Raw genomic sequence first — 25759 nt, 5'->3', positions numbered from 1 at the left:
TCTTTAAATTTAACCCAGATGGATTTCATCTCAGCTTCATCTGGCAGGGCGATGGAACTTGATAAGGCATTGATCTAGAATAGAGTATCTCTGGTCTTCACATGATGCTTCTTTCCATCCTTGAGCAAAGAGGCAAGCAACTCTAAACCAACCTGTATTTCAAGAAGCTTGTCAAAAGCATACAGAGTGAAATCTTGCTCTGGCCAACGTGAGATTAGAGAGTGGAATTCCTAGATGATAGTATCTCTTGTGACCAACTGTTGATTATCCTTACCATATAGGAAGCAAGGGATATCAACTATTCTTGCTGAAACTTGATCAATATTATTATCACAACCCTTAATATCACCTTCAAGATTTGTGACCATATGTTTGATCAATTCATTCTTGTGTGTTAGCAGAGACAAAATTTGAACATACTTTCCTCTTGTTTCTAACACTCTATTCTCTACAAGGAAATAAATGTTGAAGTCCTCCATCTTTCTCCATAACTGCAAATTATTTTCATTTTCAGCTATCTCCTTCGTGAAAGTGGTTTTGATTCCTTGTATTTAACTTTGCATGATTTCAAAGTCTTCCAACAACTTGATTGTTGAATCTAGGAGGAGGGAGCCTTCGGATTTCAACCTTTCAATCCATTGATCCACCACTCGACCCTTAACACCCACTTGTTCCATTCTTTTGAGTGCTTCTGTATCAATATATGAAAAAATTGGTTCTACCTATTGGGAAGTCTGGGTTACTTTGATTAGGACATTGGTTAGTTGCTCACACTTTTCCTTTGATTTCATCTTTTCAACACGTTCTTCATCAATTCTTCTCATGATGGCTTCATTTGCAGCCCTTGAATCCTGCTTCACACTCTCATGAGTTTCTTCCCCAAGGTTGATAGTTTGAACTGCATAATCTGTCGATTGAATATTCTCTTTGGTTTTACCTGCACCTGGCACAATTACCAACACCCTTGATACTATCTTTGTCTTTTTGGTTGCCTTTGCCTTCAAAGGAGCTAACTGTTTGAAGTCGAAGTCATCTGGAGAGACAAATTGCTTCTTCCTTTTTGGTGCCACTATATCCAACCAAGGAGGTAAGACTGATTGTGTGATTCAAGTAGTGACCTCCACTTGGGTAATTGCACACAAACTATTAGGCAACTGAATTGAAGATACTACTCCCGCTGATGATCCCACTTGTACGAAGGCTATTGTAGTAATAGGCATCATAAAAGTAGTCACAACTAGAATTGTGGAAACTAATACTGGTGGTGGCAGTGGCATGGAGGTTGATAAGACATTTACTGTCCCGACTGTTGTATCTACTGGTGGCATTGATGTAATAACATAAATTGTTATTATAGGAATGACAATTGTGCTCACCAGGGGTGGAGTTTTTGTCATAGCAGCAAAAGGAGGCAGATTTATTAGCTGATGCTCCTGAGTAACCTGTTCCATGGCTTCATTAAAATCCATGATTGATGACTCAATCATGGAAGTTGGAATGTCATCAAAGCTAGGAATGCTAGAAAGAGTAACAAATTATTGATCGCCCCCTTCTTGACCTCGTTCATCATCCAAATCAATATCTTCTCTCTACTCATGTTCTTGTACTTCTTCATCAGAATCAGAGTCAATAGAATGAGTCTCAGCATGAACAAGTGATGTTGTGGTTGGAGTAGAACTTTCTTCTTGTTCTTGTTCTTCTCTAGCACGAGGAATTTCTCCCTCTTCTTGTTCTTGTTCTTCTTCCTCGGTTTGATCAATTCCTTGGGTTGATTCCTGTTGCACGTTTGTGAAGGAGGATTCCCCTTTCTCCAGGCCTTTAAGTGTGGACTTAAATTTTGGTGCCTTTCCCTTAGATTTGCTGGTGACACCGGTGGTGGGAGCGCTTGAGCATCTTCTTTATTCTTGGTTCTTAATTATGAAGTCTTCCCCACTGGACCATCATTATCTTCTTCACCTGAACTGGCAGGAAGTGATTTCATCTGCATCCACTTTTTCAATAGCCATTGGTTTGTATTAGCCATAATAGGCACAAATCTCTTTGAAATTGATTTGCTTTCTTTCTTTGACCATTGAATCAAAGGTAAGGGAGTATCAACAATTTTTTGATCATAGTAGACAGGGTCCACTATATCATTTTTATCTTCCATAGTATTTGGAAACTTGGCCAAGTCCAAGTTCTCTATTTGCTCGAATGTAAGATGACTATAGTCCTTCCTTCTTACATCTTCATCACTTTTACAATCTGCCCAAACAATCTACCCTCAAAAACCAAATCTTAGTGGTATTCTCTATATTAACATTTTAAAGAAGGCTTATTACTAATTCTATGCAGTGTATTTTGATATAACATCAAACATTATTTGTCTAAATAACATATTACATCCATCTTTGTTGTTCTAAATTGAAACAATAGACTTTGTCATTCATAGTTCTTATCAGACTTCAACCCAACTTGTTCCTAAGGTTGTTTAAACTTGGTCATCATATCTTAGTCAATATTCTTCATGATGATAAGACATTATTTGGCAGATACTCATGTCATATAAATCTAGGAACAACATTTAACTATTTTCAATGTAACTATTCAAGTAAATGACATAGTTATGATATCTGGACTTATTGCTTCAAATCAATGACAAACACAATGCCAACAACCTCCCCCTTTGGTATTGATGTCAACATATACAGTAGTTGCACTCTTTGTCTCCTTGTCTAAATGCATTGTATTTGTATAAGGATCTTTATTATTTCAAAAATCACCATTCTTTTCACTATCACAAGTTCTACATGTATGCACTAAAGAAAAGTTCACACTTCCTTTCCAAACATCCTTGGTACTAACATTCTTTATGCTACTACTTTTGCAACTTCCTATCATGACTTATTTGCAAGCTCCAACTGCTACAACTTCCTGGCATGAATAACTACACAATATCCTATCCTATGCTACCCAATCAAAAGGATCTGGAACATTGTTCATAAATGAAATATTATCAAACAAGATCAACATAACAAATAAAAACAAAGCTGATTCAAAACTAAACAGCTGAAAACTAAAAACACACTACTGAAAACACAATTACTATTCTCATCTCCCCCTTTGACATCAATGAAAATGGGGAGAAACATGAGGTTTCAAGTGAAGGAAGATAGCAAACATAAGATCCCCTTGAAACCAAACCACTCTGTAGATGAATCAGTGAATAGAGGAGAAGGATAAGACACCAACCTCTATCATAGACTTTCAAAGACCTCCTTTGTTTAAGGCTTAGTAAAGATATTAGCAACTTGATCTATAGTATAAAAATAATTCAAAACAACTATATATTTCATCAATTTCTCACTCAAGAAATGATATCTAATGTCAATATGCTTTGTTCATTAGTGCATGACTAGGTTTTTGGAAATATTGATGGCACTAGTGTTATCACACGAGATGGAAATTGGTTTAGGAACTTGTACCTTCATGTTTGAAACTGTTTGCATCATCTAAAGGATTTGTGTACAACATGAAGTAGCAGCTATATAATTTGCCTCTAATGTTTTTTATTAAAAAAGTAGTGAAAACCAGGGCACTGACCCTTTACATAGAAAAACCATCAACAGAACCACAGTGCAACAATAACACTATAACAACATTAACAACAAACTAAAACTAGTCTTTTGAAATAAAAAATAACAAAAAACAAAGAAAACACAATATCTACAGGGTCGCCTTGCGCACCCCAATACGGTCTATGACACCGTTCCAATTAGTGAACATGAACTTATACAATTCCCTGGCCTCTTGTTTCTCTTCCTTTGAATCTGCAGTTCGTTCCCTCAGTAGAGAGAGGGTGAGCACTGAGCTATGTAAAACTTGCAGTTAAAACTTATTAAGGCCAACAATTTGGGCATCCCTGGCTTCAACCATGCTCTAGAGCCTCTTGACCTCATCCATGATGGCCTTTGGTTCTATCATAGGACCCAGATTCTCAATCTTCTTCATCTTGTCCATTACGTCGATGCACAACTTTTCCATTTGCTCTAGGGTAGGGGCCCCCTGGGGGGTCTCCGTTGCATTCTCATCCATATTCACATCCATCGCCTTGGCCACATCTTCAACAAGGGTATAGTCAGTTCCAATGTCAAGGCCCATCAGAGGTATAGAGTCCATCACCTCTTCCACCATCTTCAAATTGTCATCCGGGTCCAAGTCGACAGAATCTGGGGCTTTAGTATCAGTATTGTCCTCATCGGTGGCTCCCACAGTGGCCATATCCATTGGGACCCTATCCTTATCGTCAATAGAATCCAAGGTTTGAGTATCAGTATTACCCTCACTGGTGGCTCTCGCAGATCCCGTATCCATAGGATCCCTTCCCTTGTCAGCTTTGGCAGCATCCTTACCAGGGCCCCCCATAGTGTTTTTAGGGTCCCCCCCATCCTTGTCCTCCATGGGGTGCTCCTTAGATTCAATCATCTCAATCATAGGGGTCTTCTTTTTAACTGAGATTTTGGAGGCCAATCTGCCAGAGCTCCTGCTTCCCTCAGATTCAGGGGAGGGGTTATCATTCTCATCATCCTCGGAAGACAAATTGTCATCAAAGACAATTTGTTTATGTTTGATAGGGGTTTTACCTTTACCCTTGGAAAGGGAGTGGGACATTCTGGGAGAGGAAGACAATGTCAAGCTGAGGGAGACCTCAGAGATTGAAACCATGATGGAAAAAGAAGGTAGAGACATGGGGAAATCAGCCATAGCAAAGGCCTCATGTGAAAGTTGGAAAAATCTGGGAAAAGCCATAGAAAGGGTAGCAAGATGTTGAGGGGTTGGCATAGGGGGTTGAGTGAGCATGAGGTTCCGAGTGGGGAAAAGGGCTTGGTGATATTTATAAAGCCTATAAATGAGACCCTGGTGGAGGAAGTAAGGCGACATGTCCTTGTGCTTGGGGTCCAAGGTATCCTTGATAGATCTTTCAATGGAATGCAACAAGTAAAAAGGTAGACAGAGAAAATCATTATTACAAAAATGATTCAGAAGGGGCAAATGATAATAATAAAATACCTCATGTTTGCCCTCGAGCGTGAAATATTTGATTATCATCAGACATATCATATTCCAAGCATTTTTTAGCTCTTCACGGGCAAACCCACCCTAGAGTTTAACAGGTCCCTCATGATTGCAAAAGAAACATTCCAGGCCTTCACTGTTGGCCACATGGCTAGTACGCTTCCAACGCCACCCATCGAGGGCAACCCTCGTGGCCTAGGCGATGGTTTCCTCAAAGACTTCGAATGAAATGCTGCCCACCGAAACATGCTGCCCAAACTTGCCTCTAATGTTGACAGAGATATTGATTCTTATTTCTTGCTTTGCCAACACACAAGTCTATCTCCTAAGAAGAAATTTGCTTCACTAGTCATCTTCCTATCATCAATGCACCTTGCCCAAATATCATCAGTATAGGTAGCTAAAGTAAAACCATTGTGTCTAGGGTACCAGAAACCATAGTCCAATGTGCTTTTGATATATCCAAATATCTTCTTGACTACATTGCCATGAGACTCTTTAGGAGAGGAATGAAAAACACATTGTCTGCATGATGTTAGGCCTAGATGTTGTGAGATATAGTAAACTTTCTATCATCGACCTATATCTAATTTTATCAGCATTAGGTGAATCATCAATCTTACTCAACTTACAACCTGTTAGCATGGGTGTTCCTATTGGTTTACATTTATCCATATGAAACCTTTTAAGCATCTCTCTTGTATACTTAGTGTAGACGTATAAAAATGACCACTTTCCTAAGTGAATTTTTAATATTCATTTTAACCTCATTCCTCTATTTAATTAAATACATTACTTAATTTATTAATTAAGTTCACCTAAGCCTTTCATAACCTTTGATTAAATAAATTACTTTATTTAATTAATTTTCCTTTCTCCCCTTTTAATTAAATTTACATTTAAATAAATTGATCCTTGCAAGTAAATAAATCTAATTTATTTATTTAAATTCCCTACTTGTATTTATGCAAGTTGCATATATTTTTGTTGAAATAAAGTAATTTATTCTAATTAAAATTCCCCTCCATCCACTTGCAAAATCCTACATCTCCCACTTGCCTCTCTAAACCCCCTTCTAGATTCTTCTAATCACTTCCAATTTAGCCTAATCCATCTCCTAAATATTGTCCAATCCCTAAGCAAAGGGAAGTCACTTCTCAAACCCTCAAAGTCTTCAATAACCATTAAAGGCTCTATGTCTTCAAAAAGTTAACCTTCAAAGTCTTCATAACCATTAATGCTTAACTCAACCTTCTTGCATGATTAGAGACTTTCTCTCTAACTCAACCCCCATCTAACCCAAGGGTCTCATCAAGCATTCATGGATTTAACCTTGGTTATTCCTTTAGCCCTTGCACAAGAGTTTATCCCTTGGGTAAAAGCTTTATCCAATGGATAACCTTAACCTAACCTTAACCCTTACCTCCTAAGGTAACCATCATGTCTTCTCAAGCATTTAATGCTTCTTTCATCTCCTCTCAAGCAACCTCTTGTTGAAAATTGTCACCATTTCATTGGTGAGAATTGTAAACATGGATTGATAACTTTCAATCCTGGCCCTTGTTAAGATTATCCAATCTTGACCATCCATTGCCCTATTTTTTCTATAAATAGAGCTCTCATTCTCTCATTTTGAGATATCCAAGTTTCATGCATCTAATCTATAGTCATTTTACTAAGCATTTAGCCTCTCTTTGATAAAAATAATCTTAATAGAATTTTAGAAGTAATTTTAAATATCATAGCATATCCATGTTAGACTAGTATATATTGTTAGGATAGGATTACTAGTCTTCATCATAACATCATATTCATGCTAGTTTAAATCATCATGGTGCAAGGGAACCTCATCAACATTCCAATCATGGATCTAAGGATGAAGACTAGGATCATTGTAGTGTCTTAGTGTATCTTGTGTTTATGCAATTATGTTTCATGTATTCAATAAACCCCACCATGTAAGCCCATGTCACCAATTAGGCAATTTGCTAAGCCAATTGGGACAATGTGGTCAATAGGGGTAGTAGATGGTTTATTTTTGTGTTTGATAGGTTTTTGACATGTTTTAGGAGTGTTTGGTTGATCCAAGTGTGTGGATCCCAACCTTAGCAAGTGTGACAACATTTTGTGCAAAATTGTAAAATTGCAACTTTTGAAAAATGCAACTTTTGAGTGCAAAAGTGCAACTTTTTTGAAATGCGGTTGGGGAAGCCTTTCAACGGCTCCAAACTCCTCCAAATTAAGTTGGAAACCATTGGGGAGTTGTATAAACCTTTTTTACATGATTCCCAAGGTCTTTGATGTTGTGTTGTGAAGTTGTGAAGCAATAGAACACAAAAATACTGAAGTTTTCCCAGAATTTCTGTCTTTGCATTGATTGCACGTGCTTGTACGGATTGGATTGAAGCACACCATTCGTAGATCAGACAGAGGGGTTAAGTATATTTTTTTTGTGGTGGTATGAGGTTATAATTGTTTTTGAGTGGAGATTACCCTCTATTTTTCTTACTGTAACCCGAAGAGTGAGGGTTTGGAGAGGGTTTTAGATAAAAAGGCCTTATCTTGCATTCTAGTCCACTAGAAGACTCTTCCTTTGGTGGAATGCAAGGTAGGCCTCTGTAATTTAGGGTTTTCATGGGTTTTTTCAGAGGAGACTTGTTTGTGTGGAGAAAGAAGCAAAATTAGGTAGGCATCTCTATGTGACTACCTAGGACAAGATTTAGGACAGTCATCATAAAATATCATAACGGTGGATTTCAGGTGTACAACCCTGGAATTGGAGGTTACTCACCATCCCCCACATGCCCATAGATTTTTTTTTCTATTTTTAGTTCATTGATTGGTAGTTACTTTGTAAAATAGGCCTAATTGCCCCTATTAGGTCTCTTGGTCTCTAAGGGGTTCAAACCCTGGAAGTACAGATCTGATCAAACCATTTTGGGGATAAGTGTAACTCCCAAAAGAGTGTCTAAAATGGTGATTTTTTTGTATGGGTGTGTGGAACATTTTGGATTTAAGATCCATTTTATCGCCAAATAGGGCTACAAGCCTAGGGGTAGGTTTCTAAAGAAGGTATAAGGAATTGGAGTCTAAACCCAAAACCAATGATTGTAATAGTATCTAATGGACATAAGTGAACCAATTCCAAATCAATTAGGAGAAGGATGTCATGGGGAGGTGTATGGTAGGTATTGAGACATTTACTCATCTTGAGTAGGCCCAAGCCTAGTGAATTTGTGAGTAGATTCATCCAAGGTGTGGAGTCCTTCCTTGCAGGACCCTTGTGATCATTTGAGGGGTCAGAAGTCTAACCTTGTTTGTTCTTGTCCTTAGGTGTGTGGGTGGGGCTCTGCATCACATCATAGATTCAATATCATACATATCTAGGAATGCATTCATGCTGAATTAATCAAACATTACTCATTCTTAGAGTTGTCATTCCTAAGTCACTTTTCTCAATGATTTGAGAGCAAAGGAATTGGCTTAATGGAACACCCCTTGGGAAGTTGAGCTATTCAATATAGCTCCATAACTTGCATCAAGAGTCCCATATGTGTGTGGATCTTTTTGAAACTAAATTTTACGTTTCTTTACCACACATTTAACTTAGTTTGTGATAGAAATAAACCCTTTTCAAGTTGAGAGATCTAAAATCCAAAAAACAAGGACAACTCTCCAAGCATAGACATTTCAAATTCTGAATGCATTAGAATATAAAACATTTTCACATATCATTATTGTTGCAACCAAATATTATGTCATCTACCTTAACTTTTATAACAAGGGTATTATCACCTTGTATTCTAACATAGAATTTTATATCCACACCACCTCTTGTAAATACTTCTGTCAAAAAGTGCTTGTCCAATCTAGAGTACCAAGCTCAAGGAGCTTGTTTCAAACCATATACAACCTTTTACAACCTATAGACATAATCAAAGCTCTCTCTATATATGAAGCCTTCCCCCTGCTCCATATAGATATCTTCATCAAGATATCCATTAAGAAAGGTTGTCTTAACACCCATTTGGTAGATTTTGAAGTTTTTATATATCGAAAAATCCAAGAATATCCTTATGTCTTCAAGCCTAGCCAAAGGGACAAATGTCTCACCAGAGTCTATACCCTCAACTTGAGAGTATCTCTTACAAACAAGTCTATCTTTGTTCCTTGCAACTTTACCATCTTCATCTAACTTGTTTCTAAATACCCATTTTGCTCTAATAGCATTTTTACCTTCAGGCCTAGGGACTAGTTCCCATGTTTTATTCTTTTCAGTCTAACTTAATTTCTCCTCCATGGACTTGATCCGACATTCATCTTTGTTGGCCTCAGTATAGTTCTTAGGTTCTATTACTAATAACAAACCAAAATATACTTACTCATCTGATAAAGCAACTCTTCTTCAGGTTTGAACACCAACATCTTTGTCTCCAATTATTTGTTCTTGAGGATGATTCTTTAGCAATGTCTTGGAAGGAGTTTTAGATCAGGTATCACCCCAACAATGGAAACGTGTGTTTTTATCACGGTATCCACTGATTTTCTTGCTAGATCTTCTTCTTTACGAGCTTCCACTTCAATTTTTGAATCATATTCTTCCTCAACATTTTAAATATTGTTTTTATCAATCTGCAACTTTTCATCAACCTTTACATTAGCACTCTCAACTATCCTTTTTAGCCTTTTATTGAAGCACTTATATGCCTCATTGTGTTTAGAATAGCCACAAAAAATACCCTTACCACATCATGACTCAAAGTTGCCCAAACTTTCATCATCTCTCCTAATATAATATTTACTCCCAAAAATTCTAAAATACTTAGCAAAGGCTAACTTACCATACAATAATTCTCTTATCCTCAATTTTGGCTCACTCAAATTGTGGGATAATCCCTACAAAATTAGTCTGTTTCATATCCCACACCCTCTAAGAATGTATGTCGAGGCACTTGTCAAACCCCCTCATGTGTAATCAAGCTCTCAAGAAATCGTCTTGATTTCAGTCTCAATTTGTCAATCTAAAAGATTGATAAATTGTCTTTTTAAGAGTTAGTTTTTATTTCTTGGTGTAAATCGGGTTTATAAACCCAAATTACACCAAAGTCACCTTTCTTGGTGTAAATTGGGTTCATAAACCAAAATTACACCAAAGTAATCCCTTTTGGTATAAATTGGGTCTATAAACTTGAATTACACCAAAGTCACCTTTCTTGGTGTAGATTGAGTCTATGAACCCGAATTATACCGAAGTCACATTTCTTGGTGTAAATCTGGTCTATAAACCCGAATTACATCAAAGTCCCCCCTTTTGGTGTAAATTGGGTCTATAATCACGAATTACACCAAAGTCACCTTTCTTGATGTAAATCGGGTCTATAAACCTAAATTACACCAAAGTCCCCCCTTTTGGTCTAAATTGGGTTTATAACTTCGAATTACACCAAAGTAACCCCTATTTAAAATTTTTGGTCTTCTTTGTCCAACTCTGGGAATTCTTCAAATTAGTACTACACTCCACTCCAAATGCCAAATTCTACACACTAAAACCAGATGACTCATAAATATAGGCTACCTTGCAACAATATGAAGATTTCCTAAAGAAAAATGGAGATGATGATGTACAATACGAGGCTCTAGACACTTAGTCATATTTATGCATCTCTAGTTTAGTGGCATTTTGCATTCCCAGTTGACACTTCAAGTATCTTTTTGTATATATAGTTTTGCATGTAAGGTTGCACAAGTCCTAAGTTAAATCGAACTCTACTTTTGACTTAGTCATAGGTAGTTGAGTTTTTCCTAATTTTTCTCTCCTATATATATGAGGGTGCTCTTTGTAATTTGCATCTTTTATCTTTATGCAACTAGACTCTACCAAAAAGAAAAGAAAAGTAAAACTTTGAGTGCATTTGTGGTTTTGCTAATTCAATCAATAAAGACAACATTTTTGGCCCTCAAACTTTGTGTTGAGTTCATTGTGTTCTATGGTGAGACTGTTCTTATGTCAATCTTATTATGGTAATAGAATTGATTGAGTAAAAGCAGTTTGTAGGAATATTGTGAAAGAGGAGTAAATTTGGTTGTGTAGACTTTTTGCTACATTTTGAAATTGGTAGAAAAGAACTTGTTGAAAGATAGCATCATAAAGAATTTGAGCTTTACCTTGTTATCTTATATCAAGTGTTGAATTGGTTAAATGGAACAAAATATTGAGAAGGGGGGGTGAATCAGTATTCCGACTCTTTAGTAACTTTTACTGATGCATTAACCTTAATAATTAATCTCATCAACATGAAATACTAAATACTGAATAAACAAATAACACAACCACAAATTGAACACTAGATTTTATATGTGAAAAACCCAAATGGGAAAAACCATGGAGAGTGTTAACTCTCAAGATAATATAAATAGTAATATGGTGTTTACAAAAAGGGGTGGTTCATTGTTGGATGGCTCACTGCCAGATACAAAGAGACTCACTGCCAGAATGCTCATTGTAATAGAAATTAATTGAACTAAGGAAAATTGCATCCCCTAATGCATGAGGTCAGTTCTAGATTAAGCTTAGATAACAACTCACAAAAACTCATAGGAGATCCAGTAAGGGATCATTGCACCACTGTCCATAATTGCCTGCAATAAGTCTAGTAAGGGATTACTGCACCACTGTGTCTGCACTCTGCTAACCAATTGCTTGCAGTAGGTTTGGTAAAGTATTACTACAATACTATACACACCTTCACTCATATACTGCTCACACTATAAACTGCTTCTCTTACTACAACAACTCTATTGTCCATAACTATCACTCACATACTTCTTACTCTACTATACCACACACACTCTTCTTTTGTAATGCCCCTCCCTGATTCATCTTGCCTTTTTGTACGTGGATAGACCATATTGATATAACTTAGTCTACTTTATGATGATTTGATGGTATCATACTATGTACTAACCCTATTTCATGATTATATTGGATATGATGATGATTATGATAGTGCTTGGTTGTTGTGACTGTCTTGTACTACATTTGTGATAGGGATGATGTCATACCACTCATTCATGAGAATGATATGACATTGTGATTCCCCTTCACTTGTCTACCTATTTTATGATATATGTTATGGTATATGTTGTTGTACATGTATTGGTGGTGACGGGTTTGCAGGTACTAGACATCGACTCCATCTAGCTTCATAGGTCTAACTGCTTCTTCATCCCAATGGCAAGTTGATTGGATATGACATGAAATCTCATTCTACACTCTAGGTTTAAGTTGGTACCCTGTCAGTCTTAGTTTTGTGGTTAGAGTTGTCTTGTGGTATTTTATGTTACCCTATGATGGGTTTTTTTGCCATTTGGTGGAAATAATTATGTGTTGCATTGATGTTTTGTCATTGATGTCAACACTAGCTATTTGGATGCTTTACCGACACCCTTCTGGTCCCGATAGGTTGAGTGGTTTCTAGTTAGCTTGGATCTGACATGATCTGGTTGACTCCGGTATAATTTGGTGATGAAATTGGCTTGTTCATTATGCTTATAATCATATTTGGTTAGTTGGTTTCGGTTTGGTGATTGGATGCTATTCTGCTTACTCAGAAGATTGGTTTTTGGTTTCGGTGAGGGTTTCACCGGCAGAGCATTTGGTGGAGATCATTGATGCATTGCATAATTAGTGTTGGTGCAACTTCTGATGGAGTTTCAGGATGTTGTTGGTGATCATGTTTGAGACTTGGCATTTGGAGATCATTACTGAAGCGTGTGGACCTATACTTGGTCCCGGTTGATCTAGGTTATGGACCGTCATTGATGTAACGTGTGGATAAGACCTATTGTTTTATTTCTGGGATGTCTTGTGTTGGATATTATTTGTTTTGGTCTAAGGCCGACATGGTTTATAATTATGTAATTGGTTTATTGTCTAGTGGCTGATTTGATTGCTTATGGTCGAGGGTTTGTATAAATAAGATGTAAGATCTCATTATAGATCATCATGGTTATTGTAAGAGGTCATGGTCAAGGAATTTAATATGCAAATAATATAATATCATTCAGGTAGAGGAGTTGGTCGATCATTGGAGATCAAATTGGGTTTGTGTAAGAGGATTTAGTTCTCCAGTATTGAGCTTAACCAGAACTGTACTCAGGCATAGGAGATGCTATACTAAACAGTTTACACTTCTCCAGATTGTAGTCTGGATTTATATGTAGTTAGTGAGACTCCTTTTGTGATGAGCAGTGTGCTCTAGGCTGTTGGCCTTCCTGCAAGTGCTAGCCCCTTAATTGTAAATTCACATACTTACTGCAGAAGTATTATCTGACTGTGGGTAGGCTTCCCACAATGGTTTTTCCCTTTACCAGGTTTTCCATGTACAAATTTTGGTGTTGTGTGGATGGTATTTATTATGTGTTTATTATTTATGCTTAATTGGATTAACTGTTATTTGATATTATTATTTTGGGTTCCGATATTAAAGTTTAAATTGCCAATGCTTCTGGTAATCTATGACAACTGATTCACCACCCCCTCTCAGTTGTCTTCTGGTTATCTGAACTGTCTAACAGGGTTGTCTTGAGGAGTTCTGATTATTGGTTAATCAAATTATTAATTAATTAAATGGCTTATATAGTTTATTAATAACAAATTAAATCATTGGATAGCATTGGTATTTAAATATAATTATGTAATTAATTATTGAGGGTTATTATTTATTAATGTTATTTTGTGGATCATAATATTTGGCATTTATAATTATGCATGAAAAATTATTTATTTATTTATTATATTTTATATGTATGTGGGAGATAGTAATGATATTGAGTTAAATTACATTGGCTGGAGTATTTTAATATCTAGCCGTACATTTAATTATTTGTTTATTGTGTATTTATTTATTTATTATTGGCTTATATATTTATTGATTATTTATTTATTATTATTTGTTTATTATTATTTATTATTGTTTATTATTCCTACCCATCATTTATTTATTATTTATCTTACCTAACATCTCTCCTTATTGGCTGTGAGGTTGGAGATTGTAATATTACTTTATATTATTGTTGTTTTAATTTTTGAGAGGGTTGGTAAGAAATACATTATTTTGGATTATTTTTATCGGGCCTTTGATTTATTGGGTTTTTTTTACTAAGACTTTATATTTTATTTATTGGTTATTATTATTTAATTTCCATTTTCCTATTTGGTTTAATTATTTATCTATTATTTAATTATTTACCCTACCTTGTTGGATGTTGCTGAGAGTTTGCTGGAATGATGTGTTGTCATTGATATCAACATATTCTTTTATGTATTCCAGTGTTGCAAAATGAGTTGGTTTAGCTTGTGTATTGTAGATTAGCTAATGTAGATTAAAGGGATTCTGGTATGTTGTCTGTAGATGGTTCAATCCCATTTGCAGAGGTTCGCATGATGTTTTGATCAAGTTATTAGATCTGGTATTGAGGTTGATATTCAGTTGTTCATGTTATTCGGTATCCTGGTTTGTGCTCCAAATTGCTTCAGAATCACTATATCTTTAGTTATGGATGTATGGGATGTGTTCTGGACATTGATGTGTATCCTCAGTTCGATTGGTTCATGATTTGGAAATCCACAAATGAATCTTTCTGGATTGACAGTTAGTTATGATAGTATTCTTGAGCTCCAATAGTGAGATGATGATGATTCTGGTAATTCGAGTTATTGCAATTGTTGTGGTGCAATTCACATTGCTTGTGAATATATCTAGATCATTTTATATGCGTATTGGTGGTCCACATTGATTATTGTGTGTGTTATTGAAGATTTTCTTTGTCTGGTGATGTTCTTCGTGTTATCCGACATTCTTGGTGGTTGTAGCGTGTTGCAGATGATCGAGGCATAATTGTTGGAGATGTTGCATGTTTGCGGTGTTGATTTGGGTACAGACTATGTCTTAGCCAACATTGTTTTGGCCTGCATGTATTGTTGTAGCGTGTGAGGTTATTATTTTGTAATTTGTATTGAGGGTTTAGCCAACCTTCAAATATAGGTTGATGTCTTCTATAAATAAATATAATAATCATGTAAGATGTATGTCTGTGATCCTTGAGTGGGTGTATGATCGAGTTGTATGTGTGAACAAGTGATTTGATCTTTTGGAAGTGTGAAGGAGAGAAGAGAAGTGTTGCAGACCAGACTGTGTGCTTAACCAGAACTATACTCAGGCATATGAAGATGCTATTTTTCAAAGTTCATGTAATCCAAACTGGTGTCCAAATGCTTTTTTAAGTCAATGAGACTTCTTGTAATGTAGTGAGCCTTCCCTAAAGGTTGTAGCCTTTTTGGGTTTCATAATTGAGTAGTGAGCTCTAGGCAGTGTGCCTGAATGCATGTGCATTCCCCATTGTAATATTTTATTTACTCCTAATAGGGTATTATCTCATTGTGCATAGGTTCCCACCATGGTTTTTCCCTTAACTAGGTTTTCCACGTCAAAAATCTTGGTGTTATGTGTGTTATTGATGTGGTGGTTTTTCATGCTTTAACTGTTAATTATCAGATCTGATTTGTGGTTTAAGTTGCAGTAATTTTTTGTGCAAACTGATTCACCTCCCCCTCAGTTTGTTGCATTGTTGCCAAAATACCTACCCTATTTTATTATTGGTTGAGATATTCGGGGAAGTTAAGTAATATTATTTTATATTTTTCTTACCTCAAATTTGGATAGGGGTTGGTATGAAATATTATATTTCTAATTATTTTTTTATTGGCCAACATGTTCCATGGATTTTGAATGGAATTCTATTTATTTGGTTTTCTGAGATTGTCATGGTGTGGGCTTGGTTGGAGAAATTTTGCATTATTTGAAGATTTTGGGATTTTTGGTTTTGGAGCTTGGAGTTGGGATTGCGCTTCATTAGATTGTTGTCTCTCCATAACTTCTAATACCATGTTGGAGATCTACTTCTTTTGTTATTGAAATGGATTGTTTGTAAAAGATTGTCTACGGGGATAAAAAATTGATGTTGCTATTTAATTACTTATATGGTTAATAATATATTATGGGAACTATTGTGCTTTGTGATTATCTTTTCTAGAAATTCTTGTCGTGAATTTTGGCTGGATGGATTAATGGTGTTGTTTTGGTTAATTCAATTTATTTCATGTTATGACTTATTTACGCCTCATTTTTGTTAAGTCTGACTTTGGATTAAGTGTTAAATTTATCTTTTGGAGTTGTCCGAATGTTTCTGGGCCAATTTGAGACCTTTTTGTGATCTATCCTATTTTTGCTATTGTATTACTTGTATGTGCTAAAGCTTTTCGTATATGTGATACTCTATCTATTGTATGCGCTACCCTATCGGGTGTATGTGCTAGTATGCGATGTATATGATCTACCTTGTCTGGTATTTGCGCTATTTAAATTATTATATGCATCACAAAGTCTTATGTATGCATTGAAAAATTTTGTGAATGCGTTGTAATGTTGTTCGTATGCGCTAAATTGTTAAACAAAAGCATTGTTTTTATTGGCATAAACAATACACTATTTTTATATGCATTGAGACAGTCTGCATAGGTGCTAGAGTATTATGTTTGATGTTTTGTGTCATCTTGACTTTCTGTTCTTTTGGTTTTGCTAGTCCAGAGGCTGTCCTTTTGGCTTTTACGAGTTTCCTAATGTTGTTCCGAGAATAATTTATTGATTTGAGATGATTAATTGCACTAATGAATTGAGCAAGATGGGAAATGCCTTGTTGTTATTCTTTGGGTTCATATTGGATTCTTTTGATAATGAGATTCTCGATATTTGATGATTCTTGGTTGCCTATGTAAGGCTATGATTTTGGCATATGTTGTTCATGTTCTTGGATATTATTATTTGATGTATAACCTTGGTTATCCGACTATGATCTATTGAGAGCCCATGTTTATGTGATGTGCCTTGTTGTCACCCTAAGGTCTAGGTGCATGCTAGGGGGAGTGGGTTTCCAAGTGAGTGACTAGGCTCGTGGGGAGAAGATAGCTAGGTAACTTGGGGTCTAGACCTCCAAAATATCTCATTGGGAACTTTCCTTGTAATCAAGTGATAATTTAATTAATTGATTCTAGGAGGGTTGGGTAATAGTAATTCACCATAATAAAATAAGAAATGGTTATGGTGGCCCCAATGCCTTGCCCAGGGGTGGTATTTGGGATAGGATTGGGAAGACCTTGGTGATCCAAGTAAGCTAATTTCCCTTACTCCTTCAAGGTTGAGATGGCTCCGCATGGGTATTATGGATGTCGGGACGGGTTCCCAGGTTCCCATTATGATTGCATGTGATGACACTCTTTCCCTACATTTAGGTCCTAGCACCTTGAGTCTTGATTTGTTGAGTAGCCTTTGGAGGTCTTATGTTTATATTGAGCTTTGATTTAGCCATGTGATGTGTGGAGTGTTATCCTTTGGTTGTTAGTTGCCAGCCTAGATCTAGAGTGTGTGTGGGATTTTGTGTCATATCCTAGCATGGGGGTGGTTCCTTTGGTTCCACATGGTCGAGTGGTTTGATGCCTTCTTCCATTGGGATATTCTTCGTTGGATGCTCTTGTTGGATGTGGATCTCTTATCTCTCAACTATGGATGGACATTTATAGCAGATTGATGTATATGCTTCATATGACATGTGTACTTGTAGAATTTAGGAGATAATTGTGTTGTGGTTGAGAGATATGCTCCTTGATGTAAATGAATATAGTACTCATCTGTAATGGTAGATGATATATTAGGTGAACATATTGATGCATCTTGCTTGTATCTTGGATAATGCTCATTAATGGGATTGGTTCTATAGATATGCATTTAGTTTTATGTGAATGTCTATGATGAGGAAATGGAGTAGTAATGTGGTAATTAGTATTAAAAATGGAATGATGATGCTAGTATGTTGAATAAGTGATTGGAATAAGGAACATTTGGAATTGGTCTACTTTTTAAAATGAGTCTTAGGGGTTTAATGGGATATGCTTTATTAATGGATCTATTCATGATAGATAGACTAGTGAGGTATTTTATGTATGCATGAAAGGAGAAAGGCTAGTTGAGTTATAATGTGTTGGATCATGGTAGTAAATATGATGTTATGCTTATATGAATATGCTCTTGATGAGGTTGTAAGTAATGATGTTGGTACCATAGGGGAAGATTAATTATAGAGTTGTGTTTATTGTCGCTTGTGTATAGTGCTTTTATGTTTATGTTCATGATGAAAACATGTATATCTTGATCATGGATGATAAATTTATGCGAGTAGTTAGTTGTATATGTTGCATTAGATGTTTTAAGAAAAAATATCTCTATATGCATATTAGAGGGTTAGTTTCTCTAGGGTATTTTAGTACGCATTACAAATTTCTTCTATCTCATACTCTTCACACTTTCTCATTACACTCACACTACTCTTATTCAATTTCCATGGTATATCTTATTTTTCCACATTCTCACATCTTCTTATATATACCAGTAAGCACATATACCAAGATACTATGTCGGCCAAGCACAAATGCTTTACATAATAACATGCTACTTGGATCAACATGCTATCCAAGACATGCTTCGACCAAAAATAGGGTAAACCAGTCAGCCTTCACCAATCTTCTACACGCTTCCTTACATACTTTATTTATCGAAACGTATGCTACAATTACCAAAACAAAACAAGGGTCTACTAGACTCATAGACTTGGACCCATAATCACAAACTCTAAGCACAACAACTCCCAAAGTCCAAGATACAGATACCACATATTTCAGAACATGATAAAATATAATTTTTTGGATAGAAATAGATACAATTGATATGACTGATATGACTGAAATAACTGATATTGTAACTCACACAACTAATACTGAAACTGGATACAAACCATAATAAGCAAAACACAAGATTATGAAGAAGAAGATCTTCTGGAAATGACTCCAATTGATCATGTATGACATATTGCTTCATATCTCATTCATACTGTTGGTTGAAAATTTTGCAAATGAAATGAGTTTATAAAATTTTGGTTTCAAGCACAATGTGTGAGATTGAATCTCTCCTAATTTATAAGGAAAGGATCCCCCTTTAACTTACTACTCTATCTTTCTAAAATACAACTTCTAATTTCTAATCTAAACTTGGGTGTTACATCATCCTATCCTCTTTTTTCATAATAGATGCTATTCTCTCCTCTTTCTTTAGGAAAAAATTTACAATATAGAGCATCAATACTTCTTACAATTTTAAAGGCAAATAAACTCAAATGTAAGAATGATACAATATGGATAAGGAAAGAAGAAAAGTTTCTATAAAGGCACAAAGTCCTTCGTTTCTTCTCTGGGACGGGAAAGAGTACTTAAGCTCAAAGTCTTAAAACTCACTGTTGTCTTGTCAAATTTTTTACAAATACTATTGTAACCCAATGTGTTAATTAATAAAATCAAATTAAAGAACAATGTCTTAAATCTAACACCTAATTACACTTTTGATAATATTTTTCTGATATTATAATATGAAGCTCAAAGTCTTCAAGTTTTGATTTCCTTTTCCAAGATGACACAATAAAGCACAAAGTCTTCAAAGTGTTACCTTAATATGTTTTGGCTAACATTAACTTGAAAATACCAATATGAAGCACACAGTCTTCAAAATGGTATTACAATCACCAATTCCTAATTCTATTAACAAGAGTCAAGATATGATAAAAAGTTCATATGAAATTAACAATTGCCTCTACACTTTAACAATATTCTCTCAACAACACCTTCACTTGAGCAAAATAAGAATTTATAATGAAAATGACATAAGAACACTCTCACCATAAACCACAAATGAATCCAACACAAAGTCTGGATGCCAAAGCTTTCTTATTATTTCATCAAGTTTGTAAAATCACAAAAGGAACACAAAGTCTCACTTTTTTGCTCTTTACTTCGGCAAAGTTTCAACATATAGATTAAAGATTCTAGATCCAAAAAGATCCATCCTTATTACAATGAAAATCCTCATATATTTAAAGGAGAGGTGCAACATGAAACTAGGAAAGTTACAACTGATTTGTGACCAAGTCAAACGTAGAGTTCGATTTGACTTAGGACATGTGCAAATTCTGGATCCAAAAACTTGAATACAAAATGACACTTGAGGTGTAAATTGAGACTACAAAAGACACTAGGCTAGAGATGCATAAAAATGACTAAGTGTTTGGAGCCTCATCTTATTCATGATTATCTCCATTTTTCTTCAAGAAATATTCATATTGTCACAAGGTAGCCTATATTTCACAGTCATCTAATCCCAATGTGTTGGAGCTAGCATTTGGAGTGGAGTTGCATAAATGGATTTAAAGAATTCTCAGAGTTGGACCAAAAAGACCAAAGATGTGGTTCATGAAGTGCATTTTGGACTTAATAAGTTTGATATGCACTTGGGAAGGGTCAAAAATCATAAAGGTACATATCAGACTTACAAGTCCGAAATACACTTATGCAAAAGACAGGAAAAAAATACTCTTTGGTGCGAATCGAGGTTATAACCCCGATTTACACCAACACTTAGCACTTGAAAAAATGCAAAGGAAAATGGTGTGGGTCGGGGTTATAACTCTGACATGCACCATGAAGGGGATACTGGGTGTAGATCGGGGTTACGACCTTGATATACACCATTGGGTAAGGCCTCAATGTAGGTCAAGGTTACGACCCTGATTAACACCATTTTGAGATGACTCGGTGTAGGCCAAGGTTACGACCCCTATCTACACTAGAATGGGAAGACTTGGTGTAGGTCGGGGTTATAACTCCACCTTGCACCAGAAAGGGAGAACTTGGTGTAAGTCGGGGTTGTAACTCTGACTTGCACCAAGATGGGAGGACTTGGTGTAGGTTGGGGTTATAACCCTGACATGCACCAAAAAAAAGACTTGACTATGAAGTGGTTGAAATTGAGGATACAAACCCGATTTGCACTAGACCAAAAATTTTGAAGGGGAAGTGTAATTCAGGTTTGTAACCCTGATTTACACTTGTGTGCATAAAAGAGATGTAATTCGGGTTTGTAAACCCGATTTACACTAAGACACAAAATCTAACTTAAAAGACCCAAAAAAGGACTAGAACCTTCAAATCAAGAATCAAGGGTCTGAAATCATGCATGAGGGGGAATAATGACTACCTTGAAAAGCGTGCTTAGATCACATAACCTACAAATTGGGCAAAATTGGTAGGAGTTATCCCATTTTTGTGACAACCAAAAATGAGGACAACACATACCTATCTTCCACTATTGCTCAACCTGCAATACCAAAACTACTTCCAATGACTTAACACCAATATACCACATCCAGTCCTAACTGGATCATCGGGTTTGACATCAATGGCAACATTCACACAAATACAATAGCAAGTATATGAATTTAAGTTTTGGTTTATAAATTTGTATAAAAAATATCATTATAAAGACTTTGAGCTTTATCTTGATATTTGAGAAAAAAATATTTTGGGCTACCAAAGTTATTGTAAAAAGGTTGATAAGATAATAGTGAGTTGAAGAGTTTGAGCTTCGTCATTATTTTCTCATCCCGAGAAGCAACATAAGACTTTGTACTTTCATAGAAACTTTGCTTCTTTACTTTTAATTTTCATATATATATGCTCCTAGGTTATTTCTTAGTGACTTAGAAGTTGTTTAAATTATTAGTGCTCTAAGTTGTAATATCCTTTTTGAAAAGAGAGAAAAGGATAAATATCTATTCTAAAGGAAGAGAACATGGTGTAACATCCAATATTAAAATAGGATTAATAATTAGAATTTTGTTTCGAGAGAGATAGAGTAATAAGCAAAGGGGGAGACTTCCATTATAATCAAGAGAGATTTAATTTCTCACACTGTGACTAAAACCACAATTTTGTAAACCTCACAAGTTTGCAAAATTTTCAACCAATAGTTTCTGGTAACTCTGGTGGGGAAATATAATACACATCCAAAGGACTCATGATTTTAGTTGAAGTATACCAATATCCTAGTCATTGTAATTTCTTTTTTTGTAATTTGTCGAGCTAAATCACCTAGGACATACAAAATGGCTACCCAAGGTCCTTGGGAGAATGCTTTTGGTCCACTGAATCTCACTCCACCTCTACATGCTCTTCTTGATGGCTCACAGAAGAATATTCTCAAGTTCTACAGGGATGGCAAACAACATTTGTATGAACATCTTGCTGCTATTTATATTGCATGTGGTGTGCTTGGTATGGAACATGAAGATGTTTCAATTGTATTGTTTATTGAAACACTCCAAGGTTTTTCTACTAACTAGTTCTACCATCTTGCACCATAAACCATCACCAATTGGCAAACACTCAGAACAAAATTAAAAGACAGGTTCAAGCTTGTAGAAGATGCTCATGCATTATTAGCACAATTGAATCAAATGAAAAAAGAGCAAGAACCCATGCGAGAGTTTGTGGATAAATTTAACAAGTTGTCTAAAAGAATTCCAATGGTGGCTCAATCCATTGATGAAAATTTGAAGTGTTTCTTCATCAACACTCAGTTTCTTAAGGTGAGTTTCTTGTTGAGAAGGACAATTTCAAGAGACCTTGCAGCTGCACAAACCTTAACAATTGACATTGGAGATGATCTTATCCTTGCGAGTAAGATAAAGTTAGAACTAAATGGGTCTAGAGAAAATTATCCTTTGGAATCATCGTCTACCAACATAATAGATCCCATGGTGCAGAGGTTGGCTAATGAGTTGCTTGCCCTCAAGAAGCAAATAGCTCAAGGTGTATTCTCCTCTCCTTACAAAGACATTCCAAGGAGGCCATATCTAAATACTATCTATGATTATGCTGCAAGGAATCCGAACACGCTACCTTCACCACCATAAAGGCTTGCAAATGAAGCACCACCAGTGAATGTGGTAGTGAGGAACTTTCAACCTTAACAAAGTGATCTTGCTAATCTCTTCCAAGATAAGGAAGCAGACATATCTAGTGACTCTCATATCTAGTTAGTGCGTTATTAAGGAGTAGTTGAACAAGATACCATGGGGAATAAATCTCCAGGTGATGAAAATCACTTTGCCAAGGTGTTGGTAAGGGAGGATAATCATGTCTTGAGATGTGAAAAGATGGATATGTGTGAAGGTACTATTCAAGTTGAACAAAATGAGAAGAATGCATCTATATTTTAAGCTCATGAACTTGGACATATTGCACACGTGGAAGATAACAAGAAACTTAATGAAGACCTTTTCACAAGCATAATATAGGAGTTTTGCTCAAATCTTGATGTCAACTCAATATCTCCCAAATATGAAGTTTGTGAACAACATGATGAAGCAAGCTATGCAGACATGTTTTCACTTGAATCACATGAGGAAAATAATTTCATTCAGCATGAGGATATGGTTGAGAGATCAATTTATAAAGGTGAAACTAGTAGGAAGATTTCAGTGTACGTCTTATCAAAGGGATGTCCTATAAGACATCTAGCTTGGTTGGCAGCTAGCAGGTCATCAAAGGCCACACTTGTTATTGAACATGAAGATACAGTTGAAAGTGAGGTTAAAGATACATCTATAGTTGAGTGAGGGCAGTCATGGTTCATTAATTCAGTTTGGAACAGTAGTACATATGACTAACTTGAGGAGGCAAGTGCATTTGTTCATCTCTTTTAGGGAATGGTACATAAAATTTTGGTACAACCGTTCGTGCTTCATCTTCATGTAGTTGTTTATGATCATGTAACACATTTTATCTTATTGAAGAAGGGCAACTATTTTGGAGTACCGGTTAATGGTTTCATTTGAAGACTTGTTTCCATTGTTGGTTAGTCTAGGATAGGTTGGTTTCCCTTTCTAATAAGCGTAGTTGCACAAAAATTAAGATGTGTTTTGTTTTAGTTAGTTGCATCATCCTTTTTGTCTTTGTGTCTTTTGTTGCTTGACTCTATACTCCAATGGATGGATGAAGGCACTTATAGTTCTGGATTCTACTCCCTTCAATCATTTCAAAGAATGATCAGAAGAAGTTCCCTAGTCAGAGTCAACTGTTATCCTTAATTTTGACTCACTCAAATTGTGGGATAACCCCTATGAAATTTGTTTGTTTCATAGCCCTCACCCTCATGTCAAGGTTCTTGTGAAACCCCCTCATGTGTAGTTAGGCTCTCAAGAAATAGTGTTGATTTGAGTCTCAATTTGTCAATCTTAAAGATTGATAAATTCTCTTTTTAGGAGTTAGTGTTTATTTCTTAGTGTAAATCGAGTCTATAAATGTAAATTACACCAAAGTCGCCTTTCTTGGTATAAATCGGGTTTATACACCCAAATTACACCAAAGTCCCCCCTTTTGGTGTAAATTGGGTCTATAAACCCGAATTACACCAAAGTCACCTTTCTTGGTGTAAATCAAGTCTGTAAACCCAAATTACACCAAAGTCCCCCATTTTGGTGTAAATTGGGTCTATAAACCAAAATACACCAAAGTTGCCTTTTTTGTTGTAAATTGGGTTTATAAACCTGAGTAACTACACCAAAGTCCCCCCTTCTGGTGTAAATCGGGTCTATAAACCCGAATTATACCAAAGTCACCTTTCTTTGTGTAAATCGGGTCTATAAACACTAATTACACCAAAGCCCCCCTTTTGGTGTAAATCAGGTCTATAAAACCGAATTACACCAAAGTCACCTTTCTTGGTGTAAATCGAGTCTATAAAACTGAATTACACCAAAGTCACCTGTTCTAGTGTAAATCAAGTTTATAGCCTTGAATTACACCAAAGTAACCCCTATTTGCAATTTTTGGCCTTTTTTGTCCAACTTTGGGAATTCCTTAAATCAGTTGCACTCCACTCCAGATGCCAAATTCCACACACTAAGACCAGATGACTCTGAAATATAGGTTACCTTGCAACAATATAAATATTTTCTAAACAAAAATGGAAACTATGGTGTACAAGACGAAACTCCAAACACCTGGTCATTTTTATGCATCTTCGATTTTGTGGAATTTTGTAATTCTAATTGACGCTTTAGGTGTCTTTTTGTATATATAGTTTTGCATGTAGGGTTGCACAATTCCTAAGTCAAATCGAACTGTACTTTTGACTTACTCATTAGTATTTGTATTAGGATTCCCAAAGATACTGAGAGGGGGGGTGAATCAGTATCTTGTCAGTTAATGGATTTTCTTAACTTATTAAATGAAAAGCATTCCAAAACTGTGTACTGATAAACCAAAATTAATGCAGTAAATAAGAACAACAACCACAACATGAAACACACCATAACACAATATTTTTAACAAGGAAACCCAATGTGGGAAAAACCTCGGTGGGATTTGTGACCCACAATATTTACTTATTGGCCAATAAGTGAATATTACTGTTACAATAGGGGCCTACACATGTAGGAAGGCCAACTGCCTAAAGCTCACTGCTTAAATACAAAAGAGAAGTCTCAATGAATTACAAAAGTGGATTATGAGAATCCAATGTCATGTACTGCTTTGAATCAGCATTTGCTATGCCAAGTTCAGTACCGGTTTAAGCTCATATAACTTCCAAAACCTTATTCCAAACTCTGCCTTAATATTCACATCTTAGTTCTGCAATAATCTAACCATATCTGCATCTATTCTAAATGATTTACAAGAGCTCATACTTATATGAGTCATATT

This window comes from Cryptomeria japonica, chromosome 4, assembly GCF_030272615.1.
Source record: "Cryptomeria japonica chromosome 4, Sugi_1.0, whole genome shotgun sequence".
In the NCBI taxonomy this organism is placed as follows: Eukaryota; Viridiplantae; Streptophyta; class Pinopsida; order Cupressales; family Cupressaceae; genus Cryptomeria; species Cryptomeria japonica.
The sequence above is the reverse complement of the archived record's forward strand: the minus strand, read 5'-3'. Positions refer to the sequence as shown.